General features: G+C 37.1%; 1 protein-coding gene across 1 annotated transcript in view; it reads left to right on the plus strand.

The window, feature by feature from the left end:
* DSCAM (DS cell adhesion molecule) overlaps positions 1–17,715 on the plus strand; it is a gene marked incomplete at both ends in the record, with an annotated part of 449,568 nt that overhangs the window by 327,872 nt on the left and 103,981 nt on the right. The window lies entirely within an intron of this gene.

The following is a 17,715-nucleotide window of genomic DNA, read 5'->3' on the forward strand; positions in this document are numbered from 1 at the left end:
ACACAAGTCAGAATGCTTTTAGGGGTTACATTACGTAGCTTGCTGAGGGCAAGCCTTTCTATCCTGACTTGCAAGTGTGTTAATCCTTTTCTCATGAAGGTGCAATGTAAGCTAACCCAGTGAATTTCATGTCTATGCTGAAATGAAGTGAGAAGACATACATTGGAACGGTTATGCATTTCAGCTTTCTTCCTTTTACTTTGCATCAGAATAAATTATTCTCATGCTTTCATGCCCAGAAAAAAAGAATGTCATCATACTACGTGAAATGTTATAAAACATCTAAATTTCTCGTGTCAGGTGGGATCTGTGTACTTTCTCCCATAGACTTAGTGGAGCCCATTAGATACCTAAGCAGAACTGTGAGACATTGCTGAAATGATGACACAGGGGAACAGAGGGGAGAATGTAGAACATGTATCCATTTAATATTCATTCAACAATGCAGTAAGTGAGGAGCTTTCAGACCTTTTATGCAAATCATTTAATGGGTTTTATGTGTTGCTCTCTGCATCAAGAGAGGAATAGAGTGTGAAGAACTGTCCCTGAAGAATGGCCATGAGCAAGTCAAAAGCTCATGACTGAGACTGAGGCAACAAAGGGAGCCTCTTGCTTGGTGTGTACTACAGACCACCAAATCAAGTAGATCCTGTTGATGAAGCCTTCTTATTCCAGCTACAGGAGGCATCACAATCGCAGGATCTCATCCCACAGGACGATTTCAAGTCCCCTGACATCTTCTGGAAAAGTATCACAGTGAGATGTAGGCAACACAGGAGACTCTTGGAATGTATCAAGGATAATTTGTCAAGGCAAGCAATAGACAACCCCACCAGGGGGGATGCAGTACTGGACCTGTTGCTCACCAACATGAGTGAACTGATTGGTGACAACAGGATGGAAGCTGTCCGGGCTGTAGTGTTCATGCTATGGCGGAGTTTATGGTCCTGAGAGATATGGGACAGGCAAAGGGTTAAATCAGGATGCTAAATTTTAGGAAAGCTCCTCAAGGAATTAGTCAACAAAATCCCCTGGGAATCTGTCCTCAAGGGCAAGGGAACAGAGCAGAGCTGGCAGATCTTTAGGGAAGCTTTCCTTAGGGCTCAAGAGCTCTCCATCCCCAGGTATAAGAAGTCTGGAAAGAAAAGCAAGAGACTAGCATGGCTGAACCGGGACCTGCTGATCAAACTGAAGAGCAAGAAGGAAATGCATAAGCAGTGAAAACAGGGATAGGTACTCTGGAAGGAGTATAGAGTTCTGGTTGGCTGTGTAGTGATAGGGACAGGAAGTCCAGGGCACAGCTGAAAGTAGGCTTGGCAAAGGATGAAAAGAAAAATAAGAAAGGCATTCTACAGTTATGTAAACCAGAAAAGGAAAATATAGCCCAGAAAGCCAACCGTATCTTGGGCTGCATCAAAGAAGCGTAGCCAGCAGGGTGAGGGACGTGATGCTGCGCCTTTGCTCTGCATTGGTGAGACCTCAGCTGGAGCACTGTGTCCAGATGGGGAGTCCTCAGTACAGAAGAGATGTGGACCTGCTGGAGCATGTCCAGAGGGCCACAAAAATGATCCAAGAGATGGAACACCTCTCCTATGAGATTAGGCTGAGAGAGCTGGGGCTGTTCAGCATGGAGAAGAGAAGGCTCTGGGGAGAGCTTAGTCTTTCATTATTTAAAGGGGTCTATAAGAAGGAAGGGGATAGGCATTAACAGAGTTTGTTATGATAGGACAAGAGGAAATGGTTTTAAGCTAAAAGAGGGGAGTTTTAGGTTGGCTGTAAGGAAAAAATCTTTTACAGTGAGGGTGGTGGGTTGCTGGCACAGGTTGCCCGGAGATATGATGGATGTCCCATCCCTGGAGACATTTAAGGTCAGGCTGGGCAGGGCTCTGAGCAAGCTGATCTAGCTGAATCTCCTTGTTAATTCATTGCAAAGGAATTGGACTAGATGGCCATTAAGGAGTCCTTCCAACTCTAACAGTTCTCTGATTCTGTTCTATGAAACAGGTAGACAGAAACAACTAAGGCAGTGGTATCTCTTGAAAAACAGTTTTGCTGATTTGGTTTGCAGGAATATATCCAACCATTCCTGTTCTGGAGTGTTTCATGCACCATTGAATTCAGTTCAAAACTTGTCCTTTGGAGGTTATGAGGCCCCCAAAAGCAGTAGCTCTGGCTGTAGTTCCCCATTTCCCTCCTCTCCTATCCCATCCCTGTGGATGACATGACTGATTGATTTATTTAAGGATGATTTCAAGGAGCATCTTTTGAACAGAAATGGAGGCAGGGACAGTAGGATAAACATGGAATCAGATTTTCCTTTCATAGCTGTGCTTAACTATGTGGTGTGCTTAACTGCTATTTTCATCTGCTTGTAGAATACAGCATGATCCAGCCTTCATCAGCTTTAGCTTCTGCAAACATATTTTTTTTTCAAATATCTTCATAAGATTCTGGTCTCATTCCAGTCTCTTTAGACAAATCATAGGCAGTTTTCCTGAGGACTGTGACTGTGGCAGGTTGGCAATTTTGTTCACTCTCAGCTTTTCTTGTGTGTCTATTCCTAAATGCATATATATCTGTCTGAAAATATTCTGTATGCCAAAGATAGCTTTCTGGAAATTCAAATAAAGCAAAATAGTCTGTTTGCTAGCCTGAAGGGAGGGAAGTGAAACATTGGGCTTGAAAACAAAATTGAGGGTATAAATATATCTGTTCTTTCAGTAAGCTGTAAGTGTTGAAAAGGATAATTGAATTGTAGTGAAAGTACAACATGCAGTATACTAAAACCATAATATGACTAACATCAGGATACTGGTCATATATGTTGGCAAAAATATGCCAACAAATATGTCACAAAATAGATTGTATTTTACCTCATCAAGAGGATGCTCATTATAATAGTAAGAGATAGAAAGAATTAAGGTTTTTCTAAGAAACCATCATGTTCCTGAGACCACATTTAAGACAGTTTTCTTCTCTTCAGCATGCAGACATGGATGTAAGAAGCCTATTTTTCTGTCTTATGGTTTAGGGCAGAAAGACCCTATGCAGTGGGTCTGCTATCTACATGTCTTCGGCTTCATTAAGTCATCTATGTATACTGATGAAATATAATTATTTTCTGGATAACATTGACTAGGAGATAGGTTGACAAAGGGTTTTTGAGCACTGCTAGGTTCCTGTTTCTCTCATTGATCTCTACAAGAACAATTATTATAATGATTCTAATCCAAGCTGCTATAATATAACAGGAATAAATGCTTCTTGGTTAATATGCCTCAATTAATGGGTCACCCAGTGTAGCTGCAGCAGGTTGTAAGTAAGTAGCTTTCAGGATGTGAGCCCAAATAATTATAGGTTTTCTTTCCCTTTTTAGATGAAATGGATTCATAAGCCTTATTCAAATGAATCGCTCTCGTAGTCATTAATTATAGTATACACATGTTAATGACATCATTATCAGAAGATAACATAATGTTCCAAGGACCACGTGTCACGGTTGTCTCCTGTGCAAACAATTGTGCTTGATAACACAGCCTGTCACAAAATGTCAAAAGAAACCACATGGTGTCTTGAAATAATTGTGAAATTATCATGTATCACAGCTATGTATGTCATAAACAATACCATCATGACTAAATTTTTCATTAGAGTCTTGAGTATGGGATACTGAAGGGAAAAAAACAATTAACATTTTGAACATCTGAAATGCGGCGCATAATGCAGCAGTGAATTGTTTAAAGCACGCCCTGTGACTGAATCAAAATACATTAGTCATGAATTGAGGATATGCATAGCAATAGACCATATTAAGTAGCTTTGGACACTTTTAGTGATTTTATTAAACATAGAAAGGAATATATATGTTTAATATTCTACTGTTCAGGTCTCATTTAATGCCTCATTTTAGCGTGTATGAGGACTGAATAGTAAGATTTTAGAAGTTCTCAGTGTAACTTGTATTCTGCCAAGTGAAATCCTAGGGAAAAAAAAAAAGAAAAAAAAAAGGTCAGTGACAGAACTCCTCAGGACTTTTACTGCATCAGAATTTCACCCAAGTGGCTATCATTTCATTCTATAAAACTATAAGCAATCTCACTTATACCTCTGCAAAGAGAAGCTGGTGCAATAGCAACCATTTCAAATCTGTGGCTGGAATGTGGGTTTTCTGGCTGATAGTCACAGGAACAGAGCTTTTGCCATTATCTGAGTCAGTTGGGTTAGTGTCATCCCACACTGCTAATCTGCCTTCTCCCGCAAGCCTGAAGGTGTTGAGATCTATCAGCGTTTCTGCAAAGCATGGGCTTATCTTCCTCAGGCTGATCAGCTTCAGCACAGCTTAAGTCTGGCTGCATCCAAACCATTTCCAGCAGATCTAGTAGGATGTCACCTGTCTCTTAGGAGACTGCAATTCTGCATTTTAGAGGCAGTGCTGGAGATGGGGCATTCACACCTCTCTTGACTTCAGAGGCTCACAGAAGTAGTGTTGTGGCATGGATGAGGAAATTGACTCTACCATGGGCTAGTCTATGAACAGTACAACCAGAATTAACAAAACTAGCTGTGCTTTGATTTAGTCTCAGTAGCTGTTAGGCTCTTCCTATGGTTAGAGGAGCTTCATCCTGTTTGAAAAAGGATCTTATTCAGATCGGATGAATTGCACAATGGTGGTGCCTACTTCTCCCTCTATACCTGCATCCTACATCTGTTCTGGTTTTGCCTCTCCACAGCCTAATGCAATAAGAAAGACTGAATACCTCCTTTATGTTACCTCTTTGTTAAGTGGAATCCACTGACAAACAACTTGGTTTTAAAGTTTCTCATGTTATCATCTTCCAGAGATGTTATTTTTTTAATCCTCAAGACTGTATAGACTCTCTGCTGATAGCAATAATATTGTTGCAGTCACACAGCAATTAGTTGTCAGTAGCAAGTCTTAGTCCCTCCATCTGCTTTCTCTATGCGGAGAGATTATTGTGTATGAAAGACATACATGAGTGAACCAGTCTTGCCAAAGCAAGTCCAAGACAGCTCATATGCAAATGTTTCAGAAAATTTAAACTTGACAAGGGTTCCTTCTTCTGCAGTGTACTTTTAAACATTGCTAGCTAGTTGTTTTTATCTGTTGAGGTACAGTAACAGATTAATTCCCTTTTCTAGAAGGAGAGGCTTAAATATGCTATCATGTGAGCAACAATGACCTGATGTCTTTTTTCTTTCTGCACTGATTTTGTTTAGGCATTCCAAAACAAAAAACTCACTGTGTGGAGGTGGTCGTGCTTGTGCTCTCTCCTTTTTTGTCTTAAAGCAACAGATTAGTTTTCATCTATATATTCTATGGTTCTAGGTAATTCCAAATAAGGAATTGTTTTATAGACTGCTTTTGAATTATGTATTTTCTTACCAGGAGTAATGACATGGCAGCTCTTGACATTATCTTTTTTTGCACTTCTTGAAATGTTTCAATAAAATTAAAATAAGAATTCAGATTCCTCTCTGGTTTTCCGTAAATTGGAGTACTAAATGTTCCAATGTTTCTACTAAGCTAATTTTTCAAGTTTAGTCCAGCAGTTGCAAGCAAGCTCAGCCCTGGTATATACAGTAAATTACCGCTGACCCTTTTTTCATCTCTTTGCCTCTAAGTCTCATTCACTACAAGGGATGTCATCTAATTAAGAGCGCAACAGGGGCCTGTTCAGAAAGGAACATAGACTTAGGGGGAAAAACATTGTATAACATTACTGGGATTTATTCTAGCAAAATTTGAGGCAAGGAACATGAGGTCTGGATAGCAAAGTGTAAGAAATCAGTGAGATTTACAAGACTGGTAGGGCTGACAGTAGAAACTGGAGGAGTTGCCAGAGCTGCCAACAGCTTTACAAGCTTGTGGAAAGAAAATCAAAGGATTATTATTTGTCAGTAGCAGCATTAAAAATGTATTTAGCTGACATGGGGCTGAGAAGATTTTGACTTTCTTAAGTACTTCAGAAATTACTGCATCTTTATTTTTTTCCATAATTCACTAGAGTTCATCTCCCTAATGAGGTCTTCATTGTAGGACTGGCTCTGGCGCTCAGTCTCTTATACAGAACAACTGAGTCAAGCATGCAAGATCAATATGGGAACATTTCAGAAGTTTCCAAATTATCCTTGGAAAGACTTTGTTTAATGTATTTTGATCTATTCTTTTCAGCTTATGTAACTACCTCTAGAGATAGCAAATGTACCCCGTGTTATCTGTAGATATACTTCATTTTCTAGACAATTAGGGCATATTTTTAGAAAGTCTTCAGGAATGTTAAGCAATTTTGTATAACTTGAACAGCTAAAAGTAAAGGAAGAAACATAGAAATGTCAAAGACTGTGGGAAGTCACCCTTTAGTAAACTGTAATTCTACCCTAGAAAATGAAATATAAAGAAAATATCCCTTCTGGCATTCAGCAAGCCTAGCTGAAAGACAAGGTTGTTTATTTGTTTCATTTCTTGAAGTTTTTCACTGCATTTTCTAACCAAGTGCGTAGCCAAAAACAAGGCAGGAATAGAAAAAGTTATGTAGTTCTCTAACTGCAAAACCCTGATCACTGTGTACTTCCTGTAGTACTGAGATTGTCTTGTGAGAAAGCAATGATGGTGTAATTAAAGTATGTATCATCAAACACGACCACAACACAGTAGTAGACTGTAAGTTGCAGTTCTTCTGTATATCCTTGAACTGGCCATTTAAAATAAGTTTATTTCATAATCCATATCAGATGAATCCATGGAGGATTCCTTATTTTTCTGCTTATACTTTACTTCTTATATATATTTTATGTAATTTTTTTCAAAGAACAAATGGATTTTCTATCAATTAACAGAGAGCAGTGAACTGCAAGTGACTCTCAAGATAAAATCTCAGAATGTTTTGATGGGATGTTAGTAATCTGATAAATCCCTTTTAACAAGGGATTTAACCAGAAAAAAAAACCTAGGTTTGAGTAGTTATTTGCAAATGAGTAGTAGCATGGGTATTCAACATTAGATTGAGCCCTTTCCATCAATCATGCAGTCTGTTCTTAGCAAGAAACCTAGAAGCAATCATCTGTGGAGAAAGTAATTAAAGTAGAAGCTGAACAGAAATTACTGAAAACTGCTTCATGGTAGAAAAGTGATTTTTGCCTCTGATTACACAATACCACAACTTTGTATGTTATATTTTATTTCACAGAACAACTTTTTCAGTTCCTTGTGGAACAAATGAAAAAGTCAGAAATGTATTTTGGGAAAGTTAAGAACTGTAATACACATTTTTACTGATTTCACCATGTTATATAACCTCTAACTAAATCTCATCTGTCAAAAATACCAGGAGTAGATCAAGCAGCATACAGAGTCATGAAACAAATGGTACCATTTCTGTGCTTATGTCATAGTAGTCTTTATAAGACAAGCAACTCTGTTGTTTACTATGGTGTTTCCACAATTAAAAAAAAAAAAAGTTGAAGTGCTTAAGCCACTTCATTGGCCTTATATTTTACCGGTCAGGTTATGAAAGGAGTTGTGTAGCCTGTAGAGGTGATAATGGAAAGCAGTGCCTTTTGCCTGTTTGAACTCTCTCTGTATTCATGGTGAATGAAGTAGCATGACTATTCAGCAAGAGCTTGGTGCTATAAATGCAGTTTCATAACAGAGACAGATAAGCAAGAAGGGAAGCTTGCACAGCAGTTGATGGCTGTTGCACTTTTTAATGAGCAAAATAAACAGAAAATCTGTATGTCATAGACAAATGATAGCAGTCGCTTGCTAAAAATTATTACTTCAGTGATTTCTTTAATTTTAAATATGCTTGTGTATGGGAACTGCTGAGTCACGGCGTGAACCTCTGATTGATCACCTGAGGTGAGCCATGAGTCAGCCAGAGGAGCACAGGTGAAGGCAATTCAGCTGTGCTGCAGGAAGGGGTGGAGCCTGGCTGCACCCCTCCTAGACCCATTTAAGAGCTGGCTACCAGTGGGGAAGGATCTCTTCTGGAGATCCCTCCTTCTGGTGTTTTGTGGTGAGCCCAGCATAAGGGTAAGCCTTCCATTTATTGTCTCTTGTTATCATAGTCCACTTCACCTAACTCCCTTGTTTATTTGTGATTGTAGCATCTTGATTATACAGCTTGTGAATGTAAAAAGAAAACGGTAGATATTTGCACAGAGAATTAAAAGAAAGGCTCAGAAACATTTACAAAGTTTGATCAATTGACTCAACACCAGCAGATTTCATTTGTAAATTGATGCCCAATAACCAGGTACTGGTGGACCTGAGTAGCCATGCCTAACCATGAATCTTCCTAAAGAAGGTGGTAATAATGACTGACTTGAGGGCTGTGGAGTTCAGAGGTTGGTGCTACTCATAGTGTCAAACCAGATTCAGGGACCTCACAGCACGATGGAATTTTCATTTCAGCCTGGGTTTTCTCCATTTTCTCCATTATGTCTTGTAGAGCCAAGGAGAGGTAGGGCACTGTGGTATAGTCAGGGACATAAGAAAACCTTTTCTTTCCATGCTTTCCATGTAGTCTTAAAAAGCAAGAGAATATCCCTAGAAAGTGATTAGATGCAGTTTTCAAAGCCTCACTTGGCTAATGTCACATCTTGATATCCTTACAACTAATTTATAGTTGGTATTTCTCAGTGTCTGCTATGGGAAATATTTTGTTTTGTATGTACATCAAATGCTACTTGAATTACCTGAAGATAATTAACTAACAGTTTTTGTCTGCCTTGTTTCACTTTATGTTATTGACTTTGTCTAAGTTTGCATAAATGGTTTGTCATGCTAGTAAAACAGAGAAAGGGGAGGGAGATACTGAGGCATTTCAATTCAAGGTTGTATCCTGAAATAGGCTTGACTATACTGCTTACTCTGCCTGTTTGTAGCCTCTTTTTTTCTTCTATTATAAACAACTGAATATTGAGCCAATAAACCATTTCAGCAGTTTCTCCAGAGAGCACACTGTTTTGGTTTGAAGAAATCAGCTCTTTACTGACAGATATATGATAGTCCAAAGTACCAACAGAACTGGTTCCAAAAACATTCCTTCTGACTTACAAGAAACTGTAAAATGTGTCATAGAATAAACAAGACCCTATAAGACCTGGAGGAAGACCTCCCTCTGTAGGTGACTAATAAGGTTGTTATATATTGTATAGTCTCATGATATTCCATTGTACATGGAATTTTCCTTTTATAAAAGAATATAATATAAAAATTAAAAAAATAAAAACAAATGCCAGAAACTTGGTGTTTCTACACCAAGTTGGTTGTTCTGTACCAGCACTTAAAACTCCTGGATATCCTACAGCCGAACTCCTTGTGAAGATATTTTAATAATTTACGTAACAAAGTTAGATCTAAGTATTGACAGTGTGTATGTATTTTATGGATGTGATTAAAATAGAAATCTATTTCTGTTTTAAACAGAAAACAGAATCTGGTTAAAGTGTATGTGTATGTGTATGTATGTTGACCATGTAACCAGCTGCTTCATTTATTATATTCAGTGTTCATTGCATAGAATGTGAATCTGTGTTTAGCATCATTACTTCTTTCTTATTTTGCATTATCACTACTGCTAATTTGGCTTCTGCTGTATGTGAAAGAGGGAACAGAAAATCCTATTCATCTGAAATATGATAGAAAGGAAAAAATAAACCAAGTCCCTTACTACATTTGTGCTGTCAGAAGATACTGTGGAGGGAAGTGACCTGGAGCCCCCCCGTGCCATGTGCTTTGTTCAGGAAACGGATGGCTGTAATTTACTCCTGCCTGAAACACTAGAATTTATGATGCCTTCCCTTGGCCAAAGGATAAACACGGTCTCCAGAGAAATTGAGCTTTTTTTTTTTTTAAAGACAGTATTGAAAAAAGAAGTCCTTAGAGCAGCTGAAGGTCAAAGGAAAGAGACAAAGATTGTTGCTTTTTCTTCATTTCTGGGTAATCAAAGTAACTCTGTTTTTGACTCTGTGAAAAACAGTCTTTAGCTCATACATAGATGGATGTAAACCTAAACACATACAAACCCCTTGATCCCAGAAGTACACCAGTCATATAGCAAGATAGTTTGATATTGGGAACAGCAGCTTAAAATTAGGCTTCAAAAATCCTTTGCACCTGTTCTTTGATTCACAGCTGGATGAGCATATTGGTCCCTCTGAATAAGCCAGAATAACCATAACCCTAGTTCACATTAGGGTCTAAGACTTTTGGGTACTGAAGCCAACTTGTCAGCTGCTGCCTTTGTCTGGAAGCTTTAATAATTGTTCAGTCTTGAAATCATCAGTGTAAAGACAGCCTTTAGATTTCAGAAATATTTTGAAGCACAAAAAATTCCACAAGTGGGGTCCTAACTTTAGCGTTAACTGAAACAAGTGAGATTTTACCTTCTGATGTTCTGCTGTTAAGAATGACTGCTTGTTTATGGGTACATGTATCTCACAGAACCACTATATTGTATATATTTACTCTATGAATACTGTGTTTATTTAAGCTCTCATAGGTCTTCAGTACTAGCAATTCCTTGTTTCCATAAGATATGTATTTAAAAAAAATCTTTAAGAAAGTTATCCATCATCTTTTTCTGGACTGTTCTGCCTTTAAGGTGATTTCCCTTTCTACTAAAATCTTTCTTCTTTTTTTGACCAGCTGAAAAGATCTGTTTTCTGTGTAGAAACTTCCAGCCAGTTGAGAAGCTAAAATAGGAAAAAAGACCTCACAGCAAAATGTAGAAGATAGACTAGATTGTGAATCAAGTTTGTGAGGTGTTTTTAAGCAACAAGTGGAGCTAATAGTCAGTATGTGATTTGACCATTCACAGATCATTCTCTGATGATCTCTGTGACAGAGAGCAAACATTGGAATTTTAACTGGAAAAAAACCAGATTAATATCCATTAAAATAAGTGCCTTCAGATCTTTTTATTAGTTTCTTCTTCTTCTCCCCAGTTGAATCTCCTTTCCCATCTTTCCTACAAAGAGCAGCATTTATTGGCATCCTAAGTAACCACCAGAAGTGAGGTTAGGATGAACGAAACTGCCTAATTCTGTGAACATACTCTAACTCCACACATACGTGAATAATTTTGTGTATATACACAATGCCATAACATCTTTCTGATGGTATTAACATGCAGAATATATATTTATTTTTATTTATATTTTATGTTAATGTATTTATGTAGTAAATGCCTACCTTAATATATATAGAGAGAACCTTGCTGATTTTAATATCCTTTTTATTGTTTTATTTTGTAGAGTTTTTGTTTGTTTGTTTTAAGGCACAATATCATTGGAAAACATGAGCTTTGATCAGGATATATTTTATATAATTCTCATGAGCCTTTTAGGTGTTGGAGGCTGTGAAGTGACATGTGTTCCTATCATTAGACTATTGGATGCTATTGGGATATCTGCAGCTATCTAGTCAGTAGAAACACAGTTCTTCCGGAAGGCCAAGCAAGACTAGTTCTACCAGAGCTCACTTTCTTATACATTAGCAGATAGTATTTCATGCCTTTTTAGCTCAGAATGGTGCTGTTACAGATCCAAGTCACCATGCTTACTTGCATGAATGAGCAGTGAATGAAAAAAATTAATGTCCCAGCATGCACTGCTCACCAATACTCATTTTTGTTGTAGCCAGAGTTTCTTAGCATGTTTCTGCTTCATTTAAATCCATAAATACCTCAATTAGTGCTTGCTTCCCTTTCACTAAGAGGGACATTTACACGTCACTTCGCAGCCTCCAAAACTTAAAAGACTCATGAGAATTATATAAAATATATCCTGATCAAAGCTCATGTTTTCCAGTGATACTGTGCCTTAAAATGAAAACAAAAACAGCAACAAAAAAACTCTACAAAATAAAACAAATAAAAAAAACCTCAACAACAAAAATTGACCTCTAAACTGTTATTTTACGTGAAAGAGCACAAATTGGAAGTTTAAAGAGTAACAAATTCTAATAAAATGAACACTCCCGGTGCCATTCTGCAGTCTCTGTTTTTTACTGATTTGTTTTTAAGAAGTCTCAAAAAACAAGACCACTGTACTTTACAATTGCAATAGCAATAATACTCTCATTAACATTGAAACTTGATGATGTGTTTATGTCAGACTGAATTCAATTTAAGATCAAAGCAATGGAGAATGTATCTAGAATTATATATTGCTAGTTTTAACCATACTAACAGTTCTGCTCTTTACTATTTGACTTTTATACAGGATGAAGAAAGACAGTAATTGATCTGGAACAGAAAGTTACCTTAGGAATGCATACTTAATGGATGCATATTTCTAATATAAATTTTTAGGCATCCCTACTTTTCAGCAGTGATGATGGTGATAAGACTGTCCATTAATTTATTGTGAAAGGAGGTGGTCTTAGTCTAAATTTTCATAAATAATAATTATATACATGTTGAAGTATTTATATTTTTTATAAATCTTAGATAACTTATTTTTCTTGACAATTAGACAACCTCCGAGAATACTGATTTTTTTTTTTTTTCCAGTGCTTCATGTGGATTACAATAATTTGTCACAAATTTCCAGAGGCTTTTACTATAACTGACTGCAGGGAACAAAGCTGTCAGCTTATCATTTTCCATTTTCTTTCTCCTGGTTTTTAGGAAGTACAGTTAGACAAAATGGGAATTGAAGCTGCATGACAATGAAAAAGAAAGTCACGTTCTTTTTGATACCATGTCAAAGTCAAAGGAAAGACCAAAAAAATATAAGCAGCTGCTGGTCTCATGAGTATTATTTGCAGGCAGCAGTTTGCGCAATACAAACAAAACTAATGCAAGAGAAGATCTCAGGAAGAGGGAAGAATTGCCTCTGCGGTTTGAGAGAAAAGGCCTTTTTATTTTATTAATGTGTCTTTTGGTTAAAATTCATAGTTGTCATGCAAAATAAATCAACTTCTTTTTCTATAATATGACCTGAAACTGCTTCTGAGTGAATAAGATATGAACTCTAAATGTTCACAGCCTTTACCCTGACATATTCAATCAGATCGTGAGGCGCCGGTGAAGCTGCCAAGTACTCGGGACATAATTGTCATTCTTATTAAAGCTTAGAATCAAACAAGGCCTGTTCTGGCTTCGAAATGCATGTTTGAATAATACTTATAATCAAAGTAACTTTGTTTGCATCAGTGGAATAGCTTGCTGAAATCATCTGTTTAAGTGAATAGAAGCCTTATTCATTCCCACGTGGTGATATATTCTTTCAGATTTTTTTTCAAGATTACCTTGTAGAGATACTTAATGTTCTGATAATGCAGTTTTTACACACTGCTGAATCTCATGTTTAGATACGGGATTTGTAATGCCAACTTAGATAGCTGGGACATGGGTTGATCATACTCATGTTTGCTTTTTCTCTATTATTTACATATTCTAATTCTCATAGTTGTCACTATTCACTAAATATAAAACAGTGGTTTCTATAGAGCCCAGTCTCTTTTTTTTTCATAGCAAGTACTGTTTTTTTCATATTGCATTTTCAAAAAGTTTGTTGTTGAACTGTTAATGAAGCTCTTGCCTATTTTCCAGAAATCTGTTCAGGTAAAAGATGCTAATGAAAAGTCAGTAGTACTCCTTTTAGGGCAGCTTGGGAGTAAAAAGTCCTTTCATTTGGTATACTTTATTAAAAATAAATAAATAGAAATATGTTCATCAACAAATTATCTGAATTTCTGTAATGTATTCTGTAGACTCCTGAAACTAACACTGAGTAAATAATTCAGCCCATCACATTAATTCAATACAATTCAATTCAACTTTAGAGCAGCTTTCTATTACCCAAATTCCTGTCCTCATCCATGATGCTATTTTTACCTGAGGTTGTTAAACCATTAGAGAGTATGGTTTCTCTATCTCTAGGTGTACAAGAAAAGCAGATGGAGTTCATCATCATTAGAGCACATCTTTGCAACTGAGCAAGGCATTGCAGGTTCCTGAACAATCAGTGTAAAGGGCACTTTTGAGGACACAGTTCACCTGGTTAGATGAATACTGTTACAGAAATCTTTCTGTTGAGGCTAGATTGGCAGAGACACTTGCGCGATGGATCCCACCACAGTGGTAGACATTTCCACTCTGTGGAGCTGGGAGCAGGGCTACTCTATGGATGAGTGACCTCAAATTGGCCATTTCAGGCATGCTCCAGTGAAGAAGTAAAGTTCTGTGGGAGCTATGCTCAGTCAGGGCAGAAATCCTAAAACTAGGAGACGTGGAGGATAAGATTTGATATTAGAAAAAAAATTCTTCACTGAGAAAGTGATTGGGCACTGAAACATAGATAAACAAAGATAATGAGCTGAACTGGGAAAATGAGTAGACGATTCAGCTTTCCATATGGAAGGCCATATTTAACTAAAGAGATCTGCTAGATTAATGCTGCTGTCACTGAAATGGAAATCACTTTAGTCTGTAGACTGTGTATTCTAGTTTGTCCAATAGGCCGCCTTTATGATTGGTCAGTTCCACCTGGCATGTTTCAGCTTCAGAGAAAGATGAGGAGAACTCCAGAGGAAAGAGACTTGGATTAATTTGTCTGATTGGAAAATCTATTTCAAAATTGTGGAACGTGATACTTCCACATGCATGGCAGCATTATCTTTCCTTCCAAAATTCTCTTACATAAATGCATGTCAATGTACATGTGTGTGTTTGAAAGAATATGAGAGGATCCACATTTAGATGCCATGTTTTATGACATCTAAATAATCTCAGTATACTTCTAAATGCATTCAGTCAAATTCTTTTTAAGGCATCCTAGGAGAATATCTCATGCATATACTATATACCATAGTTTCAGTTTGCTTGTTTACAGTTTTCTAAATTATTTTGTCAGTACAGAGGCAGTATATTTAACTCAGTTATTTGCATCAGTAATTTGATAAAAGATAGTTGGAGGATGAAGAAATACGTTGCCTAAAATATCTTTGAGAACATGGCTTTGTTACCAGAAATCTTTTGACATAGAAGAAGATAAAAAAGAAGAGCTTATGATTTAGGACCATTGGAGATAAATTGCGAGGAGTGAAAAATTAGCTTTGAAAGAAGGGAAAAATATTTAGCTGTGAGGCATTGCTATGGTAATAAGGAATCAGTGTGGAAGATTATGTGACAGGAAAAGAAGGATAAGTAGCGATAAAGCTGAATCTGAAGAATGAAGTCATCTTTCTTTTTGCATTTTTATGCTGTTCTTATTAAGAAAGTTGGATGGAAAAGAAATTGAGCTTTGCTAGGCAGCCTCTGTTTTTCAGAAAGGAAGCAAGATGGTCATTTCATTTGGTACTGTTACCCATGAGGGGACTCTTGGTAGACACTTATATAGGAGAGTGGTATGTGGAGAAGTCTCTGAGATAGACTCCTCAAGGTCCATGGAATTTAAATTCAGTTCCTGCATCCCATTTTTTTTTTTGGTGCGGCACACAATGTGTTGATACCTGAGAAGAAGGAGGAAGGTAAATCTGCCAGTATAAGGCTCAAAATGCTGAGACCTCCTGCCATGAGGCATGGGCACTCTAAGTGCTCAGGCGCCTTATAGGGAGAAATGTTCAGAGTAGGCTAAGTACATGCTCCCTTCATCATTAGAGGGCAACAGGATGTTTGGAGTAGTAGGTAAGTAGAGAGATATTGATAGGAAAGAAGACTGCAGTTTTAGACAAAGTATGTAACTTAGGGCACTTGGGATGTTGGAAAGATTTCATTAGGGAAGGAAAATGAGACTGGAGAAAGAAAACGTGTCTGTGGGGAGCCATGTGGGAATATGAAGAGGTTGCAGTAGGAAGAAGGCAGGGAGAACTGAAGGGAACATGAATTTATTCCACTGAGGGAAAATGAGAGAAAAGTGCAAAAGTGCTGTGAATTACGAACTAAGGAACACGTTGGAAGCCTGAGAGATTATGGAAGAAAGAAATGGGGTGACAAAAACTAATGATGGTAATGTGGATTCTTTAATAACCTGCCACTCATCTGAATTGTGTCTCTTACTGCATAAGGAAATATATTGGTCTAGTTTAAGTGTTGCAGATGAAGGCAGATATATTCAAGTGCACATACCTATGTATATGGGGCCCACGAATCAACAACTATTGAGATTTAGTAGTTTCTTTGTTCAGACACAAAAAGATGATGGCCCCAGAAAGTGCCTTTCTGATAGCCTTGTTGTGAGTATCAGTGTCTGGAAAGAACTCAGGTAAAGCTGAAGCTATTTCCATTATCTAGAAGATGATATCAGACTTGTCCTGATTTTCTGTACTGATCATTCATCATCTTTTCTGATGCTTTTCTTTGACGAAACTAATTGGTATATAATAGCAACGTAGTCAAACAAGACATACATTGTCACTAATTTACACCACTGCCTAAAGAGCCTCATGTCTTTCACAAGACTTCCCTAAGTATTTTTCCTGTAATTATATCCCACTCATAATTCTAACCCACAGCTCTGCAGCTCTGATAATTTTAAAATCAGTTTGTTATGGTTCAGGAGACCTTTGTACAGAAATGGCTGCATCCTGACATATTGTCATATTCAAGCATCAATAGCTCTGACATCTGAAAAGGTCATGCCACCAAATATTAACATTTTAAAATAGAAATTATAGTAATCCATTTAAATACAGAATTTTTAATTTTTTTTTAAATTTATTTAATTTAATTTCTGTCTAGTAGTCATAGAAGCAATCTATGCAGAAGGAAGAACAGAGAAGGTCTCAGACCAGCTTCTCTGCCAGTGTCATCTTCTTAAAATTGATATCCAGAGAAGTTCAGATGGAGTAAGTTGTGATGAGGAGAGGCAAGTGTTCATGCATAAAAAAGAGTATGCATAGCATAGAAATGAGTATCATAGAGCTAAAGGCACCTCTGGAGTGCAAGGCCTTAGCAAACAGACTTTTTAAGTCCACCTCAAATACTTCAAAAGGAGTGGACTGATACATTTAGGGGAAGCAGCTCTGAATGTTATCAAGGGCTTTCTAGATTCTCCTAAGCAGATAAATGATCATAACTAGGAGACAGACTTCTGGACTTTTTTTTTTTTTTTTTCACACAAATGCCTAACTTCTATTAATTGGTAGACAAATTATATGGTAAGAAAAAGACAGTTGAGGACATTAAAGAGAGCATCTTGTTTAAAAAAAAATGAATTATCATTCCAAAATATGAAAATACTTAAATTTTAAGTCCTTTCTTGTTAGGCAAGGGAGTACTTTAAAACTTTAAAAATTTTAGATTCCTGAATGGTTAATGAGATTGACAATTATGTCTCAACTGTTCTGCAGATTCTACAACTAACTTTCAGATGTATTAAGCACAAATCAAAATAGGTTTGTTTTCAGTTTAATTATACTTGCAGTTCAGAACAGTTTAGTTATGTGCTCAGCACACACATGGACTGTAAGTCCTTTGGTGAGGTCTCTCTTTTCATTTTGTACATCTCCTTGTTTAATGGAGCCCTCATTTTGACAGGCCATTACTGTCATACGCAAGAATAGAGCATATATCTGTCAACAAATAAAACAAGTGAATGTACTTTCTATTAGCTTTGTGCACATTTGTGATGAATGTATAATAATATGACTGCCTCTCCAGAAGGAATAAGAAATTTATATCAGTTCTTTATTGGCCCCATTTCTGAATGCTTATTATTTACAATAGTTTTATGTGCTGTGCA

Source organism: Tetrao urogallus, assembly GCF_951394365.1.
Source record: "Tetrao urogallus genome assembly, chromosome: 1".
NCBI lineage: Eukaryota > Metazoa > Chordata > Aves > Galliformes > Phasianidae > Tetrao > Tetrao urogallus.